The 15367-nt window shown below is 37.8% G+C and overlaps 1 long non-coding RNA gene across 2 annotated transcripts in view; it reads right to left on the bottom strand.

Moving 5' to 3' along the window:
- Positions 1 to 101: 101 nt before the first annotated feature.
- Positions 102 to 15367, bottom strand: part of LOC142406221 (uncharacterized) — a 64831-nt gene continuing 49565 nt past the window's right edge. Inside the window, exons 4-5 of one of the 2 annotated variants that reach the window (XR_012774499.1) lie at positions 5664 to 5741; positions 102 to 3213 (exon numbers count right to left, since the gene is read on the bottom strand). This is a non-coding gene — a long non-coding RNA (uncharacterized LOC142406221). The remainder of the gene's footprint in view (positions 3214 to 5663; positions 5742 to 15367) is intronic. The other variant, XR_012774500.1, reaches the window with a different exon arrangement.

Consider the following 15367-nt stretch of genomic DNA (forward strand, 5'->3'; position numbering starts at 1 on the left):
TGCTGAATAGTTTTTTCTGAGTTTAGTAAAAGAAGATTAATAGATCAATGCAACATAGATATATACATAGTCAATAACTAGACAAAGGACTTGAAGCAAATATAATATCCATTTCCTCCAGAATTATGCTCAAAATAAGAAGGCAGAGAAATTGCCTGAGAAATTGACTGAGGTTAGTTAACAAGAAGGATTGCTGACAGTGTTCAGGGGAAATTTACTTGGAGCTCGTCAAGGATCAGTCTTAGGATCCACACTGCATTATATCTTCATTAACAGATTTTTCACAAAAAAATAACAGTGTACTAATGATATCTGCTGATGCTAGTATTGGGAATTATCAATAGTGCAGAAAGATTGGAATATCATGCCAAAATACCTGTCTGTCTTTGAAAGCTACTATGCTGGAAATGGGATGATATTTAGTAATACTGGGGAACTAATGAAGAAACGAAGACAAATCAGCTGAAGTGACATGGCAGCATAGGGAACAATGCATGCTCACCTGGCCATAAAATCACAGGTAACCACTAGTTAAGCTGCCAATGTGACAAAGCCATGAAAAAAGGAAATGTTATCCAGGGACCTAAAGGCAAGGATGCATTTGTACCCCTGAACACTAATGAGACCTCTCTGGGAATAATCTGTACCTGTTGGTCACCCATCATCAAGAATGTTTTACAGAGGATAGGGTGAGCATAGCAAGAACTAACTGAATTGCCAGGAGAGAAGAGAAGCCCTCACAGTGAGCAGTCGTCTAACCTAAGAGCAAGAAACCCAGGAAGCGATATGCTTGATCCAGTAAGAGGAATAACTACCACAGAAAGGGAAGAGCTCTTTAAGCTAAAAGACCACACTGCTCTTGCATGGAAAAATGTTCCTACCATGGCAGTTGTTACATTCCGATCCAGAAAGTCTCTCTGCTGATGGAGGACTAATTCTGTGTCATCCTAAATGAGAAACATGTACAAGTAACTATGCCAGAGAGTATTGATACAGAATTTTTATTTTATTGATATCTCCAAAGACCAGAAAAGACAAAAGGACTTATGTTCTAGAGTAAAAAATATGGCTAGCAAAAGCTGAGATAGCCTTCTGAGCTAAAAATAGATGCAAAATTATGTGGTTTCTTTTTCTCTTGGTCTCTGTACCAGTGATGTAGTACTGTCTAAGTGATGAACCAATGCCATAGAAACCTTCTTTACCATAAGGCCATGGGCTGGTAAGCCTAATTATCATCCTAAAATGAATAAACCATTGGCTGCAAAGCAGGGATTGGTTTTTGCTGGAATATGCACCCTTTTTTCTATAAATATTTTTATATATATTCAATTCAAAATTAGTGAAAGGGTAGCTCTTCATCACTGCAGCAGAAGTTTTCTCCATCCGCACAATCTCTTTGTCACACAAGTATGCAATCTTCATATTTAAAAACTGTTTTTATGAGAACAACCTTCCTTGCATAACAAGTAAATAAGCAAAAGCAGACGTTAGAAATTTAATGGAACCATATTTTTATGAATACTTTTGCTCAGTCCATGACAGGATTTTGATTAGGTTTTTTTTCTTCACTTTGCTGTGATCATCTGTACTATTATTGCTAGGCTTTTTACTTCTTCGTCATGAATGTCTGGAATATTTTATCCAGGCAAACATACATACTCATGTATGAATGAACCTATTTGCATGTGAATCAACATATTTATACACAAACAAGTTATTTTATACTGAAAGTGCTTGCCCAGCTGATCTATATATGCACATGGCAGAAAATTGAATGTAAAAATAAAATTGAATGTAAAATCTGCTAGGCAGCCAATAAATCTGGCCTATATACTTCTTTCCTTTCTAGACAGGCAAAACTCCAGCTTTCCTTTTTTCTTTAAAATAAAACATCAGGAGACCACATACACAGTGAGATTCTTTTTTTTTTTTTTCCTCTTTCTCTACTACAGGAATGAATTCTGCAAGTGCTCAATACTCAAAACTCTATTTAAAGCCATTAAAAACTGCAGGTGCTCAGCACTCTTTAGAGGCTGATCTTTTGAAGAATCACTCACAAAAATTTACATGCGTTTCTCCTAGCATTCACAAAGCAAACCTCACCTACCTGTCGTTGTCACCGTACCAATGTACCCGACAAATGCTACTTCTCCTGTTCTGTTAGCCAGGGTTTGGCCTTGTGTCTCTCCCAGTATGAGTCTGTCTTTCTTCTTTCTCCTCTTGAGAGACTGAGAGAACTAACATTTCGTTTTCATAAATACTGTCAAAATAACTGTTTGTGATGAATTTTACATTTATCACCTCTCTGTTAAGTAATAATCATTATGTAGGTCTAATTTGATTCTTATCATTAAGGTAAAAAATTGAGTTTAAAGCTTTCCCCGATAGAAACGATTTTTAATAGGGTCCTGCTTTAGTTAATTTATAGTAATGTGCATTATTTCCAGGCCCATAAACCTGAATTATAACTCAGTATAATATGTGTAGTGGGTTTTATTCCTTTGGGTTTAAAAATATATGTATAGCCATACTAACAGTTTACAGTGTTAACTGGCCCAGTGTCCATCTTTGAACCTGGTCAGTAGCTGAAGACTAGGTAAGAATTTAAAAATAGATGACAGATGTAATGAGTAACACTTAAACATTTACTCTTCCCGTTTCCAACACTATTTCTGATTGTTTCTGTGTCTTGCATAATGGCTTGAAAACAGCAGAGGAAAGGAGGGATGCTACATAAATAGGAAGCCATGGAGTTACAGAACTGATGCGGTAAGTTCCAAGATGAGGCAAGATAGTCACTTGTAAAGGTTAGGCAATCCACTGAGAAAAGAAGAAATGTACTATGCAAGTTAAATGCCCATATTACACAGAAAGAAAAAAAAAAAGTTTTGTGTAACAAATTTCTAAAATATGTTCTGGACTAAGTAGGTCATGAAATGCTCCCAGCTCAGATACATTTGTAAACACTATCCATTCAACAATAACAAGTAGAAAAAAGGTGTATATAATGCAATAATTTGTGAACTGATGGAAATACCAGCTTTGCTTTAAAATAGTTTGATCTGTTTTTTAACTATGTCTAATTTAAAACCTTTCAAGCCCAAGTAAGAAAAATATCATTCACAGAATTAGGTTATTCGACTATCTTTCTGAGTTCAGCCTGGAAGCCGGAGAAATGGCAGCTTTCCCTTCTGTCCGCAGCATACCAGGAATCTTCGGAAGGAAACAAAAGGAAAGAATAAAAGTTTAACTTAATGATATTTAAATTGGAAGACTTTTCTTCATTGTCAACCATTTTCATATAATTTCATACCACTTACTGTTTCAAAAAAAGAATGATATCCAACTCCTATACCATTTGTTCATCCTTCTTATCACCTAGAGGAAAATCACAGAGCCACCCAGTAACCTGGTATAAATGGCAAACCTTTCTCCATGTTGGCTAGTATTAGGAGGTCAGTGGTGATGGAGGGTGGGATTAAGAGAAATTTATCCAGTGTTCAATCAACTCAGTGGGCCCAATTCCCATTTACGCAGAGACCCTTTATAACATTGTGCAGGGTAAGAGGCTTTAAATTACATACATTTGCAACCACATTAAGGCCTTTTGTATAAATGAGAATCATCTGATCTGAGCCTCTCCAGTAGCTACAATGGAGCATTGGATCAGGCAAATATGCCTATTATTAACCAGAAGTATTAAATGTCCTCTTCTTATGAGCATTACAATTCCACAACATTAATCACGATCTTCTTCCTAAGAAAATATGAAAAAGAAAAAGAAGTGCATGTGCTGTGTCATTTGCACATTGTTCATATCTGATTTTATAGTGGCAATTTCTCAAGACTTCCATGCACGGGCAAGACAGCACAGATATCCCGTTCCCTTACATGGCTGACTAGCAGACTGTAACTCGCTTATTGCTTACTCACTCACAGTCACTTTCTATCCACGAAAAAAAATCCTTATTCCTTTCAGTTTTTGCAATCCCAGTGAAAAAACAAAAAGGGTAACAACATGATGTATTTGGCCTGCTCCCATTAAATACAGCCTTTTCAATTTTCATTTCCGACAGAAGATAGGTGACAAATGACATCGTAATTTTCTTATTCCTTCATGTTCATAAAACATTGATAATATGATTTTTACCTTCCCTTTGTTCTCAATTAAATGAAATGTTCCAATACAATTAACGTGTTCTTGCAATTTAGTTTTTCTTTAGAGGTTTCTCTTGTCTCTGATTAACAGCATTTTCTATCCATTCTGAGAACCCCCAACTGCTATTCAGAATGTTTCATTATGCCTGGCAGCTATCAATACAATTGTGAACCAATATCATTTTAATTGTTTCACTAATAACTTGTTTTAAATGATTCAACAGTCATCAGGAAAGATAAGTGCTCTTGTACCCTGCAGGCTTGTAGGGATGATGGTATGAGGCAATGTAACAGAGTGCTGTATCAGAATAGTGAAATCGTATGCACAAGATAATGACAAAGCACTTGCATTGCTGTAAAGATAAATGAAAACAGTAGATCTTCTTTTCACTGTAATATAACATCCATTCCTATCTCCCATTTCAGTCATTAGACTTTCCAAACAGATTACTGCACAAATAGACATATGCAACATGTCCCACAATAACTGCATGCTCCCATCTATCCAGGCAGATGGTGAATGATGGAGTTAACGAGCTTTACAAATGCTCTTGTTAATTAACAAAAATTGTTACTTTCTCATTTGAGGGGGGCTTATAAATTAGACTTAATTACACTAGATAATTGCAACTGCCAGCTACTGTGCAACTCGCTCATGTTCTGTTCTTTCAATGGCAAATCAACAATTGCAACCCTTGCCTATTTGTGTAGATGAATTTAATAAGCAAACAGCCCTTTTATGTTAATGGTTTACTGGCATTCATGGGTTTGGCAGGAGAAATGTGCTGGGGGAGGGTTTGCTAATGGCAGCACATAATCATATTAATTAAAATATAACTGCCATTTAAAGATTTGTAGTGTAGAATTAGAGCATGTTGGGAACTGAGAAAATCAAGCTAGAGTGCATATTAGCACCATTACTCTGTGCTCCCTGCACAGCAGTCAGCAACCTCATGTGTCATAAATGTAATTTATGAGTGCTGTTTTCTTTGAAATATATGTTTTTAGTTCACTCATTAGAATGTAAAAATTTGCAATGTCTGCTTCAGAAGGTTCAAAATAAATTCACTTAGAGCTGAGACCCATGATCTGGTTTTAACAAATCCCTCAACAATGATTTTTTTTATTACTTGTATAATTTCTTATAGTAAAACCAAGCATTCAGTCCTTTGAAGATGGATTCCATGTTTTATTGCAAATGTAAGTCACAGTATCATTATACATTCTATATTATTAGGCATTTTATAATTCAGTATCATTTTTATGGGGCTTTAATAAATACAACCCTTTTTTGGTTTGGCTTCGGAAAAATTGGTGCAAAAATTTTACCACTTTATATTTGGTCGTGTAGAAAGGCAGTGTCAAAAAAGATTTTGAAAGCTTTCGTTTTTTTCTGCTTTCCTAGATCCCCTTATCAATTTACAGGCACATTTTTATCTAAATCAATTCCACTTATACAGTTTACCCAAAAATGCTGAGATATATTTTCTGTACAGCGTAGTTACCTATTTGCTGGGATCCCTGGGAAAGCAACTTCCCACAAAGTCCCTCTGAGAGAAAACGATCCCTGGAATTAAAGGCAGCTGAGTGACAGGATGCAAGAAATCGAAATCAAATTAATCCTCTAATTTCTAACAATATAGAGGCAGCATGGTATATTATTTATATATATATATGTGTGTTACAGTATGTAACACAAATGCTTTGTGTATGTGTGTGCATATGTTTTATTTACAAAACATTTGTATTACATTATCATCAGCAATACATCAGTTTAAAAGTCATTACTATATTGTGTCATTTGGGTTTATCACATTGTCTGTCCATGCTGCAGAACACAAAAAGAACTGAAATCCCAAATATGATATGATAGTAACTTTGTAATTTGTTTTAATATTTGTTTGTTTTAATTTTCTTCTTAAAATGCACATCTGAAAAGCAGTGCACCAAAGAGGGAATCCCAGTCCCTCTGGAGCCAAAGACAAAATGCCATCACCTTGTAAAAGGTGCCTTATCTCACAAGTTAGGGAAATTCTCAGCAAAAAGGAAGTGTTATGGTACCCACAGGATTTTTGGCCTTACAGCCTGACAGCACAGAATTGGAAGTGGCACTTCTGTCTCTTATTATTCCAAAAAGAATTGTCACTGGGGAATATTTCAGCATCTAGCAATCAGGGACTTCTGATTCTTCAGCTGTTATGAGAGATATTGCTGTCTTTTCACAGATGACATTAGGTGGAATAATTTCATTTTCAGCCCCCCCAAAAAATATGTGCCCTAATATCTGTATCTTATCTGATGTAATTGACATGACTGTAATGGTTGTTTATAAGACTGACTCTAGATCTGACAATATATTCCAATGTTTTGATATTATCACTGCATATTATGATACGGGCATGATGGACAATCACTGACAGATATTTGAGCAATTACAGAATATTTTATTGACAATTCTACACTGTGAGTATACATGAATTATAGTAGACACTATATCATACCAGTGACAATGATACTATTCAGAGCACAACTGAAATAAAATCTTTATAAGCTAATGTACTAAAGTGGAATAGTTACAAGAAAACCAAAGATCTGCATTTCTTTGTTCTAAGTTAGTCATCTGTGGTGACTACCGTAAAAAGGACTGCAATTTTTATTGTCTGCTGCAAGTTCCTCTGTAAACAGAGGTGTTTTTTCTACATTGCCCACCCATCAATGGGGCCTTTGCAAATTATCTTTGTGTTATAAGCAAATCAAACTCCAGCATTACATTAATTGCTTCAGAAGTTATCTACTGAAGAGAGGAAAGTCCAAGTCTGGATGCAGTGCCTGAAGCTTCAATGATAAGTATGTCCCAAGCCACATCCACTCTGCATGGAAAGCAAAGATTTGGGTTTTAGCTGACCAGGACGTCCTTTTTTCTCTTTTACTGTAATGATCTCCCCAGCAGCTGCTAAGGAAAGTTTTGAATCTGATGATTTCTATTCCATATGACTCTTTGATAACAAAGGGCCTGATTCAATATCCAGCGAATATAATACAGGTGAGAGGCATCTCAGAAAATCAGAAAAAGCTTTGAATAGCCGACAGGATCAGTTCCTAAAGTTTCAGCAAAGAATTTCCCACTATAAGAATTGCAAATAAGCCACCTCATTTTTATTTTCTTCTCACAATTCTTTTGCCAAAAATAATAACTAACCAAATTGAGTTTATGTGCAGGAGGTCTTCACTGAGGAGTTAGGGCATCGAAGAGGAGAAAAGTGCAGAATCTGGAGAGGAAAAAGTGCATGCCCACCTACACAAACACACACGCACTGTCTAGTCATACTGCCCATGGAGGTGGGCGAGTGGTCAGCAGGAAAGGCCCCCGAAGAGCTGGGCCTGAGGAAGAGGTAGGCAGGGACGAGGGGAGCGGGCTTTTGGAAGTGCAGGGGAGAGCTCACCGCAGCAGGGAGCAGGGGCTGGGGTCTCTGGGGCAGGCAGGGGGAGCGGGCTGTGCTTGCAGACCCACCCTCCCCATGGTGGCTTTTCAAGAGCAATCCCCATCATGATGATTCCTCCCAGATTTGAGATCTGGCTCTTTGATACTAGAATTTGCAGACTGTCCTTAGCCCTTGACCACCAGCCCTGACCTAGGTACTGTACCACGTGAAGGGTGTTACTTTCTTCTCTGCCACGCTCAAAGCAGTCTTTTCCCAGTTCTCAAGGCTGTGCTTCTCCAGTGGCCAGTGGCTGACCACCAGTGAGGTGTTTATAGCTCTGGGCCTGTGTTCAACCTCTGCCCACATTTTCAAGGCCTTCGTTGTTATCCCACACGTTAACACCAGGAGACAGCTGGTGCCAAGCTCCAGTTCACACAGCATGTTCTTATAACAACTTGATAACAAGCCTAACAGGCCAGGAGTAGGTTCTTCCATAGTTAGTACAAGGTAAAGTTAGCACAAAATCTGTGGCCCATTACTGGCAAAGATAATACAGCTTTTACTGGGCCATGGGGCAAGAAATTTACAGCACATATTTAAAAAAAAAAAAAAACAACAAAGACACCAGCTGGGAAATTAATTCATGCTAGAAAAATACAAAACTCCTGGAGGCTGAATACTCTTTGACTGATGAGTCTTACAACAACACTGGAATCCTGTAATTCAAGACGAGAGACGCAGTTGTGCTTTCTTTCCATGTGGTTTGTGTCAGTTTTCATACTATTGAGGCACAAAATTATTTGGTCAGCTTGGCTAATTTTTCTCGCCTAAACATCGGTGAAATCTGATTACATAAAGTTGTGTCATCACATGCCTTTATCAAGCTAAATGCCAGGCTAGTGACATGGGAAGATGGACTGTAAAAGGCCAGCATTCCCCAACAGTGCCATTTTCTTCTATAATGAGTGTTATCAGAAATAGGGAGGTGCAGTTGTTCGGAAGAGAAGACATAAATCCATTATCATGGCATTCATTATAAATAAAAACAGCTTTCTTCTGTTACCACTTCTTCCCTCACCAGACAGACATCACAGCTGGTTGAATAAACTTGCTGGAAATCAGGCACGTTGACCAGCCTCAAACAAAATGCTGGTCAGTACCACATACCCACCTCTGCAATATGAATACTGACAGAACAGTGTCCAAAGCCATGTTCTGCATATATAGACGAGCTCTCCAGAAAAATCCTCTTTTGTGACTTCAGATTAGTCCTATTCAGACCTGGAGCCATGGACAAGCAGGCAATTCCTTCCTCCCAACAGTGAGGCTCCACCTGAGTTTGCATTGCTGGAGCAGGAGAGGCGACTCATAGAACCATAGAATCATAGAACAGCCCAAGTTGGAAGGGACCTTGAAAGATCATCTGGTCCAAGCTTTCCTAGATGAGATTATCTAGCACCCTGTCCAGTCATGTCTTGAAAACATCCAGTGATGGGGCTCTACCACATCCCTGGGGAGGTTATTCCGATGAACGATTTTTCTCACTGTAAAAAAATTCTTTCTTATGTTGAGATAAAACACCCCCCGGTGTAACTTATACCCATTGCCCCTTGCCTTCTCCATGTGGCTCCTTGTGAAGAGACACCCTCTTTGTAGTTGCCCTTAAGTACTGGAATACTGTGATGAGGTCCACCCCGAGCCTTCTCTTTTCCAGTGTGCAAAGACCTAACTCCTTCAGTCATTCCTCATAGGGCAGGTTTTCCAGCCTTTTGATCATCTTTGTGGCCTTCCTTTGGACCCTTTCCTTGCCCGCATCTTTCTTGAATTTGGGGCACCAGAACTGGACACAGTACTCCAGGTGCAGCCTGATAAGCGGTGAGTAGAGTGGGATGGTCATGTCTCTACCTCTGCTAGTAATGCTGCTGCGGATGCAGCCCAGGATCTGATTTGCCTTTGCTGCTGCAGTGGCGCACTGCTGACTCATATTCAGCTTGTTGTTGTCTACCAGGGCCCCCAGGTCCCTTTCAACAAGGCTGCTCCCCAGCCACACAGATCTTATCTTGTATCGGGCTGTTTGGTTACTCCATCCCATGTGCAGGACTTTGCACTTGTCTTTGTTAAACTTCGTACTGTTCTTGCTTGCCCGCTCTTCCAGCCTGTCCAGGTGTCTCTGTAATATGGCTCTCCCTTCTGATGTGTACACCTCATCACGCAGTTTGGTGTCATCAGCAAACTTGGTGAGGGCGCTTTCAATCCCATCATCCAGGTCATTTATGAAGATATTGAACAGCTTAGGGCCCAGTATCGATCCCTGGGGCACCCCACTTGTGACAGGTTGCCAGCCTGAGTGAAAACCATTGATTACCACCCTCTGAGTGCAACCTGTTAGCTAATTTTCTACCCATCTTGCAGACCACCCAACCAATCTGTATCTTGCCAGTTTGTCCAGGAGAACGCTGTGGGAAATAGTGTTGAACACTTTGTTGAAGTCCAGGTAAACAACATCCACTGCTCTCCCCATGTCAACAGAAGATGTTATTTTGTTGGAGAAGGTGATCAGGTTAGTCTGCATGATGTGCCCTTGATAAATTGGAATTGATTATACTTTAGCTAATCACTCCAAGCTACTCCTTTGCACCAACATGCACAGAAACCTCAGGTAACAACCACCATTACCTTCCATGCCAGTTGGAACATAATCTAGAATAGCGTTTTCTGCTGGTCATCTTTGACTTCTTAATTCCCTAATAAAATGCTAAGAGAATCATATTCTTTTTTTTTCTTCTTTTTTTTTTCCTAATGTAAAACCAAAACCCAGTGATTACAGGAGAATAACTTCAGATTTGCAAGCGTGCTTTTTCCTCACTACAAGTTTCTCATTTGGAGAGGTGGCCTCTTTCTTTGACTGCCTTTAATGCAAGGCCCTTAGTGTTGTACTGTCCAATAACAATTACAAAAAGCTTCCACTAAAGAAACCAAAACCCAATTATCCACTCCATGAATCAACAGCAAAAATAATGCAGAAATCCTTTAATCAACAGATCTCCAGACAGAAAAGGTTTCCTAGACAACCTTACAATGATGTTGGTAGTTATAGTGGCAACATTCCTAAAGATCATCTTGGAATAATCAAATGTCGGCAAGGCGGCAAGAACAACACCTAACATAATTTCCCTAAATCCCTCCTCAGCTATAGGTCTTGTGCAGATGATTTCCAGACGAGCATATGTAACTGGACCCACCCTAGGTTACATAGTGGACAAAGAGAACACTAAATATAAATACATAACAATAAGTATATATAAAGGTTAAGCTATGGTAACTTGCAGTCAAATAACAGAAAAACAAATCCACAGACAAGAAAATGGATTGACAATAAAGAGTTCTGGTCAGTGGCTAATTAACACCACTAAATTGCAGAGCATACTCAGTGCAAATGAGAATTCATGGAGATGGGAGGAATATTATGCAATAAATGTTTATATTAATGTAATTGTGTATACATATATGGAATTGTGTCTAACACTCAGCCACTTTTTGTGCAGCCCACAAAAGTTTTCTTCTGCCCTGCATTGATGAAATGTGAGAAATAAATCTGGAGCAAAGGTTTCTTGTAGCTGCACTTTTTTTCCAGATAGCTGTATGAATACTTATGCTATGGTTACTGTTGTTAAAAGCCTTCCTCTTACATGAGAGTTCCTTGAAAGTGAATAAAACTAAGGATTTGGTGGGGCTTTTTTTTGTTTAATTAGAAAGAATATCTATGCCAGTTTTTTTGTAGTATTTGTCCAGTGCTACTCACGCAGAGTTCTCCAATTCCGTGCCTTTTTTAAAGTTTTGCTTTAAAGTTTTGCTATTTTTTCAAGAATAAAACATTACTATATTGACAAAAGTGGCCTTTTAAAAATCCGGACAGATGCAGTTACACATTATTAATTGTTTATAAGCAGTTACTGTACAAATCAAGAAATATCTAGACGGGCATTAATCAGCCACTTGCCTAACCTGTGCTACATAATGAATAAATGAATGCCAGTATTGAGTACGCTTTCTTACCAATTTGCCTAATACAGCTTATTTTATAAGCTATATTCTTTCCCTTTTTCACAAATTATATTGTAGGTGAATCTGGCAGAAGAGTAACAGTGCTGATAGTAGCTGCATACATCTTTGCTTGTCTTCTTCCCTCTTGTTTTATGATGCATCTTTGAGCTCTGTCCACATCCAACGAGCCAAGGTGGCCAGTGGTGCAGTGGTTTTTGGTTACCTAGTTTATAGGTTTTATTCTTAAATGCATGCATCTTATAGTAAAGCCTTAACCATTACAAAACAGATTTGTAAATATGGCATAGGGCAACTCTTGATTTTATGTAGAGTGTACGGCTACTATCCAGAGTTTAGCTGGTGATGACACTATGTACACAGCTGTAATGACTGCTGGTTTTGGACCCCTGCCACATCCCAAATCCCACTAACCACCTGACAAGTGATTTCCAGTTTGGCCATGCATTGTCCACCTCTCTCATAAGCCAGAAATTTAACAAAGCTCTCGCATAAAATAGCAAACTGTTATATCTCCCTGTTATATCTTGCATTTACTTGCATGCAAGGCCATTCGATAGAAAAGGGTACAAACCCAACATGCTGTCCAGAGGTACTCTGTCGTGTGTTTGACACTTATGCAGAGTCAAAACAACAAGCTGGAGAACATCTCAAGCATTGCCATCTGCTCAGCTGTAAATGATAGGCAGTATTTATGCATGTGAATTATTTTGGTAAATTTGAGCTAAGTCTTTTCATGAAAACCTACTGAAATCACCCAGTAAAGAAATGTGATAGGTGTTTTAAAAGTTTCTTTCTCTGGGACACCCCAGTGTCTAACATCTCCATTAACCAGTGGCAAATGGTATTACACTGAATGGTTCGTTCATAATTCCTATTCTTTCACAGTGTATCAATATCTATCAGCAACGTGAACTAAGTGAAATGGAATAGCTGTATCTCAATGACTTGCCCGTGGTGTTCTGACTGAAATGCTTAGAAAGTTTTCTCAAAGGAATTTCATCCTAGTCTTCATTGTCCTGGCATTTTGCCGACTACCATTGTGTACGGCAAAAAATTCAAATCAAAGCTAAAGCTGGCATTGTGACTGAAAAGTTTTAGATTAAATGAAAGATGCTGTTAAGCTGTTTATAATACATAAATGGTGGTTTATTTCTCTGTAGAGGGCCATAGAGAAAAAAACAGAATTCCCCTTTTATTGACGTCAATGAACACAGTTCACATCAGGGCTGGCTAAGGCATGAAATTTCCTTGTGATAAAATTACATTGACAACAGTGAGCATAAAATTCTGTTTTCCAAGAACAGCTAAAACAGATAAGAGTTAAATTAGGAAATCATAAATACTTTCTTTTTTATGTTATTTATGCTCTTTATTAACAGCAACTAAAATGATAGAGGATAAGAGTAATTCAATGAAAAAAAAAAAGTGTTCTACTTTCCTATGACATCTGTAAAACTCATCAGCTGTTAAAGCTTTCTGTTCACTGCAGAACCATCTACTATCTATAGCCACACAAATATGAAGCAATTAGGAAGAAATGAAATCAATTACAGAGTTTTGTGAAATGCAGCTCTATACTTCTTATTTGCTACTCATCGAACCATTTGAAAGCTTTTTCCTTTTTTAAAAATGAGCACATTTTCAATCACTGAATTGTAAATATGTAAGGAATTTCTTTTGATTCACCTGTTTCCTAATCAAATAGATGTCACACAAAAAGGAGGTATTATATGTTTTTATTTTCTACACTAATTTCCTCTTTCCATTTTGATTTTCAAATTTTTGGTGCTTCCTGAAAACTCTAATCTGAAAAAAAGTTGAAAAGACTGGAACTTCAGCAAGAAAACAAATGGGAATGAACAAAACAAAGGTCTATAAAGTAGTGAATGAATGATACAGAGGATATACTGAGTATTTTTATTGTCTCTGTCTCATAGCACAAGAAAAAGGGGACATTCAGGGATACTGAAAGGCAGTAAATTCAAAACTGAGACAGGGAAATATTTTTCTACACTATGCACGCAAGATGTTGCTGAGCCCAAGACTACAGCAAAATTTAAAGTGAGACTGGCTTTTATATGGATGATAAAACTACCCATAGTTACAATAGTGAATGTTTTTAAAAAAAATTCTGGAAGAGATGCAAAATTGAACATAATAATTTCAAAAAAGCTCTGTATTTTAGGCTTTGTACCCAAGACAAATTCCTTTCACTTTCCTCAGAGGCATCTAGAACTGCTGCCAAGCAGAAAGTTGCACTAGATGAAGTATAAGTTTTGTCCAAAGCATTCTTGCAAATGTGTCTACAAAACAAGAAATCAATTTCTGTAACATTCTGTTCAACAGCAATTATCTTAGTTGTAGCTACAAATTAGAAACTCCATGTAAGATGTCATACGGCTTCTTATTATGAATGTAGATGAACATACAAAAAGATTTTTTCCATTATTGCTCTCGAGTGCTGAATACGAATCACTCATACATACATGCTTTGTTTTATGGAACAACATCCCTCATCCCTCTCTTGCTCACTGACAAGGAAGACTTCGCAATTCTCACTCTAAGAGCACAAATCTCCATCATTTAAAGTGGTCAAGTGGAAAAAGAGGGTGATTAACAACTTCATGTAGTCCAAGCTATTGAAGCATATCAGGATAAAAACTTTTCTGACCAAACCAAGCCTAGAACATCTGTAGCCTGTGTGCCAGTTTCTTAGGCTAGTTCTTCTAGGTTGGCGACAGAAACCAGCTCAGACATCTTTGACAGGCCAGCAGAAGCGAAAGACTCACACATTGAGTGACACTTTCTCTAAACAGCATAGCACTGACTTCTCTGATCACAGAAGACGGGACTGGGTCTTATGACCTACAGATCCATGATCTCATAAACTTTGCAACCTACTTATTCTATTTCTTTTTTAAATCTACAAAGTCCAGAATTTGGCATCACTTTTTTTAATCTGATAATAAATTTTGCATGTAGGTGAATAAAACCCAGAAAAATAACTCCCTTTGTTAAATGTTTGCCATTTAAACTGTTCACAGAATGAAATGTCTTGCCTACTCCTTAGCAGATAACGCTAATGCTGGTGCAGCCCCTTCAGTTACATCTCTAGAACAGAGTAACTACTCAATGCACTCCACTTCTAAAAGGGTTTACCCGGTTCGTGTCAAGGTAAGTCTGGAGGTAAAAAACAATTAGCCAAAAACTTTAACATTATTCATGCCATTTAAAATATTATTAGTACTGTTAGGAGAAAAATATTAAAAAGCACAGACCTATTGAGTCTTTTAGTCTTTATTTTCATTAAGCAATAATTTGAAAAAAAATTGGAGGTTAGAGTTTTTCTCGTTTACTGCTCATTGCTTTTTTTTTATACTGTTTGTTGGTTAAGTACTGGACAGAACTAGTAATAACGGCCAAATAAAATCATTTGAGATGTGAAAGTCTAGTAAAGGCAGATCTCAGGTGTATACCTCTGCTCCTGCAGTATCCCACAGGAAGCATATCAGAGTGCAGCTATAGCTGGTAGGTATCTACTTCAACATAAAGGCAAAATCAATGGATTAGAAAAAAAGCTGTGTGATCCTTTCAAGCACAAAAAGCACAGACTTACTGAGCAATTAAAAAGCTGAAAAAATGAGGTGTCTTGGCAGACTTAACTTGAACAAATGAATTTACATTTGGGATTACACAACCACATTGTATGCTTTTATGGAAAC

The sequence above is a fragment of the Mycteria americana genome, chromosome 2, assembly GCF_035582795.1.
Source record: "Mycteria americana isolate JAX WOST 10 ecotype Jacksonville Zoo and Gardens chromosome 2, USCA_MyAme_1.0, whole genome shotgun sequence".
Lineage (NCBI taxonomy): Eukaryota > Metazoa > Chordata > Aves > Ciconiiformes > Ciconiidae > Mycteria > Mycteria americana.